The sequence below is a fragment of the Drosophila melanogaster genome, chromosome 2L (genome assembly GCF_000001215.4).
Source record: "Drosophila melanogaster chromosome 2L".
Taxonomy (NCBI): domain Eukaryota; kingdom Metazoa; phylum Arthropoda; class Insecta; order Diptera; family Drosophilidae; genus Drosophila; species Drosophila melanogaster.
The window spans coordinates 20,539,107-20,552,920 of NT_033779.5; the positions used below are offsets into that span (position 1 = coordinate 20,539,107).

Sequence of the window (13,814 nt, forward strand, 5' to 3'; positions counted from 1 at the left end):
GACATCTCGTAAAAACCACACGGCGACTTCTGACTCCAGTTTCCATATGTGCGTGAATATAAACACGTCACTAAACTACAGAGCTCCACCCCACGAATCTTCAATCCACCCCAAGGCCCCCACTTGTCCATTTCAATTGAACGAAAGCGAAAAGAAGAAAAATGAAGCGGGAGGTTTTGGAATAACGCATGAAATCCGGTGTCTAGATACTCTTCAAGTAACTAAAATAGTAGCAGATTAGGTTCAAGCTAATAGATTGTGTGTAATGTAATATTTCGAGTACAACCTGGTGAGGTTTTATTAGATTAAAGTATTTAATTACGAACTGTATTTAATAGTGCAAGCCAAATATGTGTAATCATATAGCACAGATCATGTGGATCATCCATACCCGTTCGGAAAGTGTATGGTGAAATAACAATGAGAAGGCAAAAATCGAGGCACCACTCTCATTTGACTGCCACAACTAATTCGCACACCATCGCACAACCGAACATGTGCTCCCCCTCGTCTGTGTGCGCTCCTGTTTGTGTGCTTGTGTGTGTGCGTAAACATGGGGTAAACAGGATAATAGCAATAAAATATAAGCGCCATCCGTGATCCAGCTTTCGGTGGCTCTGTCCCAGCATAAGTTTGAATGCTTTTGGCCTCAGCTATTTTTATGGCTCGCTGGCGGATTTCCCCGCGTTTTCCCACCCCATTTTCCCAGCCCTTAACTGCTGTTTGTTTATTTGTCCTTTTGGTTCTTGTTGTTTATGGCAGGCAGCTTGCTTTCCTTGCCATCATTTGATGTTGTCCTCTTTGACAAGCCACTGTGACGTAATATGGGAAATATGTTTACAGCTGCCTTTCTGGCTTTCGTTTTGTTTTCGTGGCGAAAAGTGAGTGGAAATGCCGGGTAGTTATCTAGCTTTGGTTATGGAAATTTATTAAAAATCTATGCCTGGTGGAAGAAGCTCCCTTTATTGGCTTTTCCCTTTTGGCATTTTCGATTTGGGTCAATGATTTAAGCATTATCGAACTGGAATATTTGTCATTTGCACAGATATATGAAAAATGTTTTACGATACATTTAAGAAACCATATATTTGAATACCTTAATAAGCATGTTGATCTTAAACGTCACTAAAGATGTCGAAATACACTTAACATTTTTGTCATGTGCCCAATAAAACATATATGAATTTAGTTATTCATTTAAATTTTTTCAAGGACCAACAAGGGATGTCTGCACAAAAAAGTTGAATTTAATTGATCAAATATAAATTGTCTTAATTGTGCACAGCCGTACACAGGCTTGTTGGACCAAAAACAATACCATGCCGGACCATTTAGTACAAACTATAATTAATTGCCAATTAATTCAAATGTTGTTGTTGTTGCTCGCCATGCGGCGCAGGAGCATGTCCTTGCTGAAAGCTTATGCTATAATGTATGTTATTAAAGCTATACGAGAATTGATAACCAATAATAAATATTTAATCAAAATACAAAAACCAAAAAATAAAAAAAGGTATACTCTCCGTAATGAGATTAAACGCTGTTGTTGGATTTTTGTATTTCACTGTAGAACGGCGAATAAAAAAAATTGATACGTACACACGATAATGTCAAGTTGTATAACCATATTTCAACGAAAATAGAAAAAACATAGAACTATAATTGATAGGTACATGTAGATTGGAAATTTATTAAATTCTTGGATATGCCCACCCGCGTCTAATTAAATTTGAAGGCAATGAAGGCCGATCATAAAAAGCAGTAATAAAAATGGCGGCCATATTTTAAATGGAATGTACAATCCCACATATTTTATAATGCCAGTGCCCGTGAAAAATGCACCTCTGTTTAATTAAATCAACAGAAGTATGTGTTTTTTTTCGCCGCATTCATAATGCGACAACATATTTTACCCAATAAATATCCACGCGGCAATGGGGGTCATGTAAATGTTAACAAAAGGCGCATGAATTATGCTCCGCAGTCAGAACCATAAAAAATAACTCACCCAGGGAAACTCCATCCCACTCCATCTGCATTGCAATATTTACTTTGGCTACATTTGCAAATGGAGCATTACGAAAATAAACAAATTTTCATAAATGACAAGTACAAAGGGAGCGGAGCACAAAAGGATGTCCCATCCGCACATACGTGTGTCCTGCGATTGTGTGCCTGTGTGTGTGTCTGTGGGGTTTTTACGGAAAAATTTCAATTTGAACGACGTGGCAGGGCAATTGGTAGAATGAAAAAGCCATCGGAGAGGGGGGAAGTTCGGCAAAAGCAGAGCGAACTGCAATTGGGCCATGTAAATTGTCACAGCAGCCAGGACTTCGGGGCTGGGGCAAAGGCATCAGGAGCAGATGCAGAGGCATGGAAATCCTTGATAGTCGATATTATTTTTCTTTCGGCGCTCCATTTGTTCCTTGCCCGCCATTTGTCAACTTTGGCTCGAATCGATTTCCATTTTATTGCCAAATAATGTTTTTGCCATAGATTGTGTCACGTTATTTATGGTGGCGCACAAAAGGTATGAATCGCACGTCACAAATGGTTTATTGGCCAACCATTCTTTACGCAGTTCTATAATCAGAGCCAACCCGCGACAAATCCGCCCTCCTCCCACCATTCTCACTCGAAGCCGTAAGCCTTTCGCCGTGACTTATCACACGACTTTGACTAATAGCCCTTGTAGCTTGAGACCTTTTCCTTTCGGCCATTTGCCTCGCAAACACCTGGGTCAAACTAATTAAGCCTCTCGGACGGCACCACCCGCCACACCCACTACCGGGTCAAACAATGGGCTTAGGAACATAAATCAATCAGGCGAAACTGTAACAACAACCAGGCCAACTTGACGAGTTCCTTCGGCGACCCTCAAAACAATCCAATGGACAATGATTAATCGCATTACAGCAGCGAGATGCGCTGCGCGATGCCAAATGTGCTATTAAATACCCTTTGTGCGGGTAGGTCACTTTGAATTCCTAGAAATTGCCATCTGATTTACTGGAACTATGCTTTAATCAGTATTACAAGGTCACTTCTCTAGCAGTGATTTAAAATTTAAATCATCGATATATGTCTTTCAATCACATGGAGTGGGTATTCCGTTGTTATAGACATGGACTTGGAAGAGAACATCCAGCATAGGAGAATAAAAACCAAGCCAAGCTGGAAGTTCTGCAATATCTGCGTGAATGCTCTAGAAGAAATTCGAATAAATCTGTTACCCTGGCACACTGCTACGACAATAGCAATTTGGAACAAGCGTTAGTTGGCCAGATGTGCCACATTGGTTTTAAGCCATTCACCTAAATCACAAGGCACAAATGGATCCACCATCTTGCCATGGTTTTGTTCTTCAAAAAGCGTCTTTAAATTGATCCTGATTACTTAAATCGATTTGTTCTTCACCATTATAAGGATAAAATTGACAAAATTGAATACAAAATTAGTCAAATAATCCCCGTAGAAGAGCATTAGATGTTCTTTAATCTAAAGTATGCCAAAATCTCCCCGTCTCTACCAGCTGACCCTTGCAAATGTCACTGCTTTTTTGGCGCAGTCACGCTAATTAGCCCCAGACAAGGACGAGCCATCAGAAGACCACGCCCACGCCATTTCAACCCATTCGGAAGTCCTGGCTGACAAAACGAGACCAAACCGGAGCTCCTACCGCCCCGCTCCGCCCCATGAGAATTTTAAAAATACATTTTACGAATTGTAAATAGCTTTAGTGCGCATAATTTTGTGGATTATGCTCACGCCCCATGCGGCTGCTCTTCGAAAAGCCAGCAACGCCCAGGACTTGTTTACTCCTTTCGAGCCATGATAAATGCCTTGACATAAATCTCAGACAGCGTTTCCTCCGGCGGGAGGATGGGCGGAACTCAACTCGGCTGGCTGGCAAAAGTTAATCAACATTTCATTAATTAATTTCTTTAAAGATGTCGTTGGGTGGCGACTTGGCGCTGGCCAAGAGAAAAATGGCTCGCCAGACGATTTGGACTGAGCTGAGGGTAAATTATGTAAATTGGCTAAAAGCTTTTCCGGTTTTGAATTAGCAGCCTCATCAGCGACTGGAAATTCTGGCTTCACTCATTATGCCGCACCATTCAAAAAAGCGTTGAGTTATATTCCTCATTTAAGTTTGGTCCGCAACTAATTAAATTGCAAGTTGTGCGTCGAATGCAAAACTAAAAATCGATAGTGACAAAGAAAGCAGCCAGTTGTTGGTTTGTTTTAATGGCTTAAAAATAAAGAATATTTTACTTGGATTTATGGAAGATACAACATTTGTTATTAATTATGCACGATAATGATGTTACAGTGTGCTTTACCGATTTCTTGCAGTGTTATCTACAGACTCGTTTAGATAATGTTGTAAAGGTGATTATTGTTTTTTTTTTAGTATTTGCCCTTTTTGTAGGATCAAATACGAGTTGAATTTCATACCCAGAAAGTGGATCCTGGATTTGGATCCTCCCACTTTCCCTCAGCAATGATTCTCGGCCTGTCTGTTTTCTCTGCGGCAATAGTGCAGTGGGAGATTTCATTAAATTTCATTAGAGAATGTGATTAGAGAGACGCACGACGCAAAAGGCCTAGAGGCAAGTGCAGACAGGACATTCAAAGTGCATTTAATTAAGCAGCATGGTGCAGTTGCGGGAGGGAGGGAGGTAGGTAGGTAGGTGGTGTGCTCCATCGAGGCTTCTGGGGGAGGACAAGAAATGAATCAAAACAATTGTAAATACTGCAACACAAAAGCAATTAGTGACACACAAAGCGGAAGTGCAAAAAGTGAAGCTGTTGAAAATAACTCTGCAAAACACAAAGAGCGGCCGAAAAAAGGATAACAAGATGGAAGGCGGCTTGTGGGGGGCTTTGGGGCCAAATGGCAACTGCAGGAGGCGCCAAAATAAACAAAGCGCATTGCTAGTTAGGCCAGACTTGATGAAAGGCCCGGGAAAGCTCCTGCCGGCCGGGGGAAAATTTGGCGGCGGCCGAAACTGGATGCGCAACTGAAAAGTGGCCAATGTAAATCTAATTAAAAGCAAAACAAAAGCCACTCTCAACATGCCACTCAAATTATAATGCATATAGCGTGGGCCTCCGCCCAGTTGAAAGATAGTTGAGAAAAATGGAGAATGGGAGGCGTGCCCAGAGAAATGGAGAATGGGAAAGCGCCAGGGTGTGAGCGATGTCAAGTGGAAAGTCTCTCCTCTTCGTTAACCGAAATGAGTCGTGGTTTTACTTCGACTCTTAGTGGAAAGTCAATGGAAATAAAAATAACAATCACTAACAAGTCACTTAAACTTTTTTAAAATTACGTTGTATAACATTTAATTTTTAATACCCTGCTTTGTTTTTCCTAAAAGTGAAACCAATTTCCATGCTCTTTTTTCCCAAGTACCCATTTTATACTAGCACCGAACCACTGTGCAATCTGCAGTGGTGCACTCGCCCGCCGAGTTCACACAATGAACCAGCGATAAATGCCAACACGGAAATGCATAGAATTTCACGGAGTCATGAGGGGAGGTTCTAATTTGGTGGGACTGCCAGGAGGAGGGAGCAGGAGGGAGCAGGAGTGCGGCGATAGCCGAGGCCTAGTGATGTGTCCGACGACGACGGGACACGGGGTGTCCTCGGGGTGTCCCAGAACTTGGCACATGGAGCCAACGTTGTCGCATCGCTTGCCAAAATCCGCATTAAATTTATGCACTTTTGTTGTTACGGGCAAACGTAGCCGGAATGTCCGTATACGGATGCGGGCTGGGCATGCGAGCCTGGGCACGGTACGGGTGATTTCCCCAGTTCCGCAGCAAGCCGGTGCCAAGATGGGAGGCTTTGGAGCGGGAGTGGGCCAGATGATGATTGCATTGACGATGATGCTGGCAGCGCCGCTGGCCGCTCATCCGGCTCAGGTTTCTGGCACGGATCCGGCTTTTCGGTCCGGATCCGCAGCCAAGAAGCGAATCGGAATCGGCGGAGAAAAACAATCCCACACTCAAGCCAAACACATCCGCCGCTGCCCATTTTGGCTGTGATTTTGCAATTAAATAGATTTCAACCTCTCCGCCTTACCACTCCCCAAATGGTTTCCTTCCTCCGCCGGCGACTTTCGAGTTCAATGACAAAACCCTTGGACCCATCTGCAATGGGCGACAGACAGCAATATTTTTACGTAAGGCCGATGTCTTTCGTTTGCAGTTCATTTGGCTGGGTCCGTGCAGTTTGCCTTTACTTCGCAATTTATTTGTAAATAAGATACTATAAATATTCATATGTGCTCCTAATAGTTTTGAACTCCTTTGCTTTCGGGCATTTTTATACATTTATTTACCATTTAATGCGACTTTTGAGACTTGGCAAAAGGAAAAGATTGCAAATGGTCGCCTTGGTGGACTCATTGATGGAAAAAAATATGTACAGGTTTGCAGTTGCATTTCATTTGATTTCCGACTTGAATAGCATGTAAAAAAAAAATTCTTATGCCGCCACATATCTGGTTCATTTCAACATCGAAAAATGGCTTTCCAAATGCTTCAGTCGACTTTTTCTGCATTTTAGTCTTGGGTTCGACCATCACTAAATATTGAATTGGACCCAAAGTCAATTTAAGCTGGGCCAAAACAGTAAAACGCAGAGTCCCATGAATAAAGGGGTCTATTTCAATTGCCTGTGCGTGCCATGATTGGTTTGTTTCCGATCAGCAGCAATACAATTGACAGCGGGATGTGCTGGTAATTTAAGATTCATTTGGAACGCACAAGGCGAAGGAAACTGGAAGTCTTTCTCACATCCGAGATACACTTGGATTTCAAATTGAGGACTGTGAGATCTAATTGTAAAGACAAAAAAGGCCCGTCAAGGATCAAAGCTTAATCGTTGGAAAATTAAAAAAAAATAAATATCTTCAAACTAGCCTTTGAATGCATCCCAGTGTAAGTCAGTAACAGTACTTAATGTATTTATACCTTCATCCAATTGGGGTTTCAAGAGCTTCAATTGTTTTTGCGAGTGTAGACGTGTCCTTTTGGCCCCATCCTTTGAGAATTCACCCGGCTGTCTGCTTATGTCGCCATAGATTCGCAGTTTGTCAGTGTCGCGATGAAATGGGAAGTGCAAGGGGATCTTTTTATTATGCTGGCAGGCGTGCGAGTATTGAAACATTTGAGGGAATTTATTAGCGACACATATATGACATTTGACACATTGTTCAACTTCCCCCTGAGTGTGGGTGTGTGTGTGTGTGGGTGCTCATCGGTGTGTGTTTGGCGGGCTCTGCGTCTGTGTTTGTTTCTGCGTGTAGGTGTTTTTCAGTTTCGCATTAGGTGGCACAGAGCACGTGTTAGCCGCTGTTGTTTGCCAGTTCCCCGCATTCCCCCTGCTCCGCTTTCCCACAACGCCGCGACTGCTGTCAGCATGGCTCACATAAATCGCAAATTATACACGCAGCCACGCCCACGAGGGGGCGGGGGGATAGGCAGCTTCTGGGGGCTTGGCTTTTGTGCGTCTTCTTTGTTTCGGTCGCTGTATGTGCAGCCGTGCATTGGAAAATGGAAAATGCATTCGGAAATTCGAACGCTCAACTTCACACATTGTCTGCGTTTTATTGCATTAGTCAAGCACTTCGAAACTGTCCATATGCAAGCTCGTGGGCCATTGTTACTCCATCATTGTTTTGTCCTCAAAGAAACAATTAAAATGGCGAACGTGTTTGGCATGAAAACTCTCATTGCTGGAGGGAAAATGAGATGGCAAATATCGCATCAAATAGCTAAGCTGGTTGATTAGTTAGGTTTGCATGGTAGGAGAACTACAACTATTTTTCCATCCTTCCACATTATTTTAATTCTTAATGAAAAGGCTTGAGAGTCAAATCCCAAATGCTTTAGACTGATTGTTCGGCAGTCGTCTCAATTTCCTTTATGCTCTGGCCCGTGGGCAGAAGACAAAAAATCTAAGCCATGCCAGTCGAACATAAAGCATGCCATAGTGAGATTCCACGTCAGACAGTGCGTATGCGCAATATGGAATTGGCTTTATTGAAATTCGCATGGAAAAACAATTTGCCCAAGCGCCATCGCTTGGCTTACACAGCTCAAAGCCATAAAAAAGGAGGACAGAGCTGCGATGGGAGCTGGGTGCAAAAGTGAGTACTTGAAATGCGTTGCAGCAGCGATTTGCTATCAATTTTAATATCACATAAAACTAAGGGCAATCCCGAAAGGCAACGCGAGCGTAAAACAACAAGATGTGCACAACCGGAAAGAGAAAGGGGATCGGGGATCGGGAATAGGGGAAAAAAAGGAAGGGTGATGGGTGATGGGTGTATTCAACTATTGAAATTTTATCAAGTGCACATAAAACTCAAAAAGCCATGATGATGTAGCCGGGGTCGCGTTGGCGGGTTAACAAGGGGCAAAGGAACTCGGGGGCTGGCGTTGCGCAACTATTGTAAAACATTGACAATTTCCGTCACATCTCTGGGGTAGTGCAAAATGGCAAATCAATAAAAACAAATTGAACTCGAATTCAATAAAAAGCCAGACACTCAAAGTGAACGGTTCCCAAATACCTCTTGTCCCGACAATTGGCGAAGGAAGTTTTGCAATATCCATTTTACTCTGGTATAAATTCACTTCACAAGTCTTAGAGCAGTGTCTTAAGGAAATGCTGATAGAATGAGCTTTAATTCGAATAGAATTATCTTTTCTTTTCGCCAATTATGTATTCTTCGGTTTTTTCTTCCTAACGATTAGCACTTTGTTGGGTTGTTATAGTAATTAATCGGTTAGACTAAAGTCGCCAAACTGGGCAGAAACAGATATGCCCAGCTTTCGCAAACACCAAACCAACGATAAAGCCCGGGCTGAAGGGTTGCCAATCAGCAGCAGACGAAGCTGTAGTGGGGACTATCTAAAAGCGGAGGGGGTAAAACTTTAACAATGTTTTAAAAAGATATACTCCCGGCAAACGCCGCTGGACGTGATCCCCGCCAAGCCGGCACTCCGGCACTCCGGCAATGGATTACGGCAATTGCAGTTGAAGCTCGTCCCCGGAACACGCCCTGTGGAAAAGGGTGATGAAGTCAAGTGCGACGCCTCCCCCGGCTTTCTTTCGCCTTGTTGTGAGCAGCTAATAAAAGCCAAAATCAATGCCATGTTCCAATATATGTGGGTGTATGGGGTGGGAGGGCGTACATGTACGTTGGTGTGTGTCAAATGCGATAAAATTTGGTCAGCATAAGGTTGAAATACTTTCGTAAGGTGCTGTTGAAATGTATTTGTTGATTGCCTGGGTTTGCTTTTTATTTGCTCCCATTCGTGCTTTGTATTTGGCTTTGGCTCAGCTCTTTTGCGGTCAACTCGTTCGTAGCCAGGAAATTGCCAAACACATGGCCAACTCGCAGCTCACATAACTAGCCCCCGAAAAAAGGTCAAGTTAAGCGAAGTGTGATGCGAAAGAAATCTGACTGAAACCCGAATGGGGATATGCCCATGATGTATGTAACAGCTGGTGGGTGAAAAAAATAACTAAACCACTGCCGCTTACAAAAGGGGCAAAAGGACGCCGGCCGGCCACATGTATATAAACCACATCAATAAAGCACAATTTTTAATATAAATAACTAAAGTTTAATTTGGTCCATAGCCCAGTTCCCATACAATTTCCCCTTACAGCCGGGAAAATTGGTTTCGGCCAGCGAGCCCTGCATGAATTGTTGATGGAATTCTGTGGCCCGGTCGAAATAACAATTATTATTCTAATTATTTCATTCGAATTCAGGCGGGTCGAGCGGGGGCATTGCATTGGAAAACATTGCAGGATATGCAAATTGTTGGCCATGCATCAAATATATTAATAATTATCTTGAATGCATTACAATTTAAACCATACATACTTAATTCATATAGCTAGATTTTATGTTGCAATTGCAACATGTACTGCTTTTTTTTTGAAGAGCAGCTATAGTTCCCACTCATTTGTATTTGTATTTAAACATTTAGCTATGCAATGTTCCAGGCTATATTTAAGTAGCAGGATTCGGATGCACAACTTTTTGGCTTCTTATGTTTACGGATTACCAACATCAGCAGAACTCGTGATTTATGCCCATAGTTTGGACAGCTCTTTAAGGCAACATCTTTATCTGCATCTCCATCCCGAATTCACCTACATATTCCAGCCGATTTAATGGCACACACACACACACCTAAAAACTGTGCGGGAAATGTCTTTTAAGTTTCATCTCCTCGCTTTTTTGTACTTTTTCTGGCTCCGGCCCGCAGACACATAAATAAAGTTGTCACACGCATACGTAAAAAGATAAAAAGCTAAGAACTTGCTTAGCTTCTCAGCGTGTGTGTGTGTGTGTGTGTGTTTTACTGGCTGTCTCTTTCTGCAGCCTCTCGCGCTCTCTTTCTCCTGCCACTAGAACCCCCTCATTAAGTGCAGAAAAACGCCTTTTCACTGTCATTGATGTCATTCACGTGCTGCTGGCAAGCAAAAAATGAATGTGCGGAAAAAATAAGAAAATGTCGCATGCGTGACAGAGACGGTCAGTGGGGGGGGGGGGGGGCGAAAGAGATCGGTATATGGGCGGTAGAAGAGAGAGAAAGTCGCGACAGACATTCGAGTTTCTCGCTCATTAACCGCGTGCGTTGCTGACACGCTTGAGTTATTTTCAATTAAATGTCGATGAAAAACTCGCGAGACAGTCGCTCACACACCGCACACACACAGGCACACTTATCGAGGACATGGCATGCGAATGCGCATAAATTAAAACTCAACATCGTTCGCGCCATGTCCTCGATGGCGGCACTCATAACGCACCCACTCCAAAGCCAGCCACCGAAGAATTTGCGCTGCCCCCCCGCAGTGACACCCACCGCAACCCCCAACTATAGAAATATGCATCCATTTCCCCCATCATACACATCCAGTTGTCGCCGGAATGCTGAAATTCCGCACGGGCCAAACCCAATTTAAAGTCGCATGGACTGAAAAACCAATCAAGATTAGGCTGCCGAAAGATGACTCGAATCTAACATGTAATGAAAATGATACAGTGCTGCCTTATAAACCAAATAAATTGTTAAAATCTATTATTAACTCTGATTACTAGTTGTTAACTCATATGTTTTGAAAGCAAAAAGCTGTTGCGTACTTTTGCTGAAATGGGTTTTCATTTTCATTAGCTCGGTTTACATCATTTTGCAATTTTCGAAACCTCGAACACAAAACCGACGGCGTGCTAGGTAAGTAATTTGAGCTGGCAGCTCAACTATTTTTTAATTATCTCTATCACTGGCTGTTCATAAGCGTAGTTTAGTTTGTCAGCTTCCCTTAACCAGCTGCCAATTACAAAAATTAGCCATAACGCGCGGATGTGATAAAAAACACAGAGGAAGTCCAGGGGAGGGATTCAAAAACATCATCAACCGTGTCCTCCTTTTGCAAGCGCGTAATTTATTTGTAAATTTCATGTAATTTATGCAACGCACACGGAAATATGTCGGTGTGTGTGTGTGTGTGCGTGAGTGTAGAACAAAACCCGTGGGGGTTGGCATGTAAGCCAATTAAATGGCCGTCGACGTGTTTTTTGTTTGCTTTCCGAGTTTTGATTTTCCCACAATTTCCCACGCAATGTTTAAGATCATTTTGCTTGGCATTCGTGAATAATTGGTCCGTCGCAAGGTAATTCGTGAAACAGCTTGTCAGTTGAATAATGTGCATGGTACTTATAAAAAACATTGCCTACTTATCGGGACAGAGCACTTATGCTGACTATTAGATGGATATAAAGGTCCAAAATTTTTTTAAGGTCTTGAAGTTTTGGAAGAATATATTTGGGCCCAGTATGCCTTTGTATTTGTGCGATTCCTGGGTATACAAACACGTTCAATTTAACGCTTGAGTTCGGTTTTTGGAAAATATATTTCTGGCGCTTTTCGTTCATTTTCCGTTTTTTGCTACGTTGATTTATGCAAAGCTTGGGCGAAGATAACGCGTTGCGGCTCAGAGCTCACGGTTTCGCCCGCTCCTGTAAATGGCAGATGGCTTTTTGCGGGCGGAGGGGGCGTAAGTGGGCGGTGGGTGGTGTGGTTGGTTGTTTGGAAGTTGGTGGTTCGTGGGTGGTGGGACTTAAAGCCCCGAGCCTCCTGTTTGTTTGACCATGTTGTTAGGCCGCTGTTTGCAGTGTTTGGCTTTGTTTCCCCTGCCAGAGCTGTCTTGATTCTTATCGTACTCTCTCCTGTGGGAAATACACGTTTTGTTTGCCCGTGCTGTGTGTGAGTGTGTGTGTGTGTGTGGCACGAGTGTGTGCGAGTTTTAGGTACTTGTGTTACCTTGTAAACAGTGCTTGTACCCTCATCACCGTCATCGTCATCTTCATCGTCATCTTCATCGTCATCAACATCTCCGCAGTGGGCATTGTTTAACATCATGCCAGCCGTAAAGTGATCTCTGTTATTTTCGTTGGATTCGCCATCAGGCGGGCAAAAGTAGTAATGGAAACTTCTTCAGTGCAGCTTATCTGAGATAAACAATGCACAGCTTAGTTTTCAATCACATCCAAATTTAATTTGTTTGCCTAAAGCGTAATTTGTTCATTCTCTTTAATTTGGGCAATACAAATGCATGCAATAAATACATTTCCTATCGTGAGACAAGAAACAAACTTTAACTTTGTTGTGTAAACAAAGATCTCAGCGACCAGTGTTTGCAAGTCATTGAATATGCTTTGTAGTTTTTCATACAGCCACATTTTCCGAAAAGGACGTGGTGCAGCCCTTGCTTGCAACTCGAAATGAATGTGTTAAGTGCACTTTGGAGGGTCGCTGGAGTGGCATGGAAAAAGAGCGAGATGGGGGTAATTAAAACTGCAGCAAATGAAACAATTTATGGGCATTAAATCAATGCCAGCGTGTAATTATCTAGCACGCACTCAACGCGGCCCAGGAAGGAACCGAAATAAAGCTCAAAATACAAAGCACATTTTGTTATTTTAAGCTGTGGGCTGGTCACGCCCATGGAATTAAATTCCTAAATAAAATATAGTAGCAGGAGGCTTCTACCTTCTACTCCCGAGAACAGAGCCAGAATAGAAAGTAAGGAGAAAGTAGTAAAGGAAGCATGTCGGTCGGTAGATGGCGCTGCTGGGGCTTTCGTGCACATTCTGTGTAAGTAATTTGCATACCGGATCAATCTTGAAAAATTAATGGCTTCCCAGACAGATAATGGTAGACCGCACACACACATCCTCATGCGAAAAAGGAGCGGCGCAGCAGCAGCAGTGAAAGAAGAAGACCAAGGAGCGGCAGCGAAGCGTGAGCCAAATGCTGAAATATTACGTATACGCAACGTGGCCTGCCTCGCCGCCCTGCGGTTTTCAGCAATATTACGTAGCGGCCACAACCGACTCGTCGCCGTTGTCTAGGCAGTCCGTCCTCAACGTCACATCCAAAAGACACTCGAAATAGTGCAGGGGACCTTTGTAAAATAAGATGTACATATGTGTTTTAATCTCTTCATGCTTTTATTTGAAAACATCACCTATCTTAACATATCTTAACATCAATAATCATAATTTTAAAAATTTGTTCTTCCCTATATCAGCTCAAAATAGTTGTAAATCAAAACTCGTCATTCGATCATTTAGTAAGCATTTTCCGTTCCACTTTTTTTTGCCAGTGTGGCTACGAGTGTCTTGTTTTGGGCTCCATACCCCCACTTAGCTATTTCGCTTCTCCATCACAAAAGACGGTGATTCCACCTCCTTTGCCAAATTTGCGAGTGCG

The 13,814-nt window shown here is 42.9% G+C and overlaps 2 long non-coding RNA genes across 2 annotated transcripts; both read right to left on the bottom strand.

Annotated features, from left to right (window-relative positions):
* Positions 1-286: 286 nt before the first annotated feature.
* On the bottom strand, positions 287-868 carry lncRNA:CR45707 (long non-coding RNA:CR45707). Its single transcript, NR_124400.1, has one exon. It is a non-coding gene; the product is annotated as a long non-coding RNA:CR45707 (long non-coding RNA).
* A 10,976-nt stretch (positions 869-11,844) lies between these two features.
* lncRNA:TS1 (long noncoding RNA: testis-specific 1) lies at positions 11,845-12,248 on the bottom strand. Its single transcript, NR_156774.1, has one exon. It is a non-coding gene; the product is annotated as a long noncoding RNA: testis-specific 1 (long non-coding RNA).
* Positions 12,249-13,814: the final 1,566 nt, after the last annotated feature.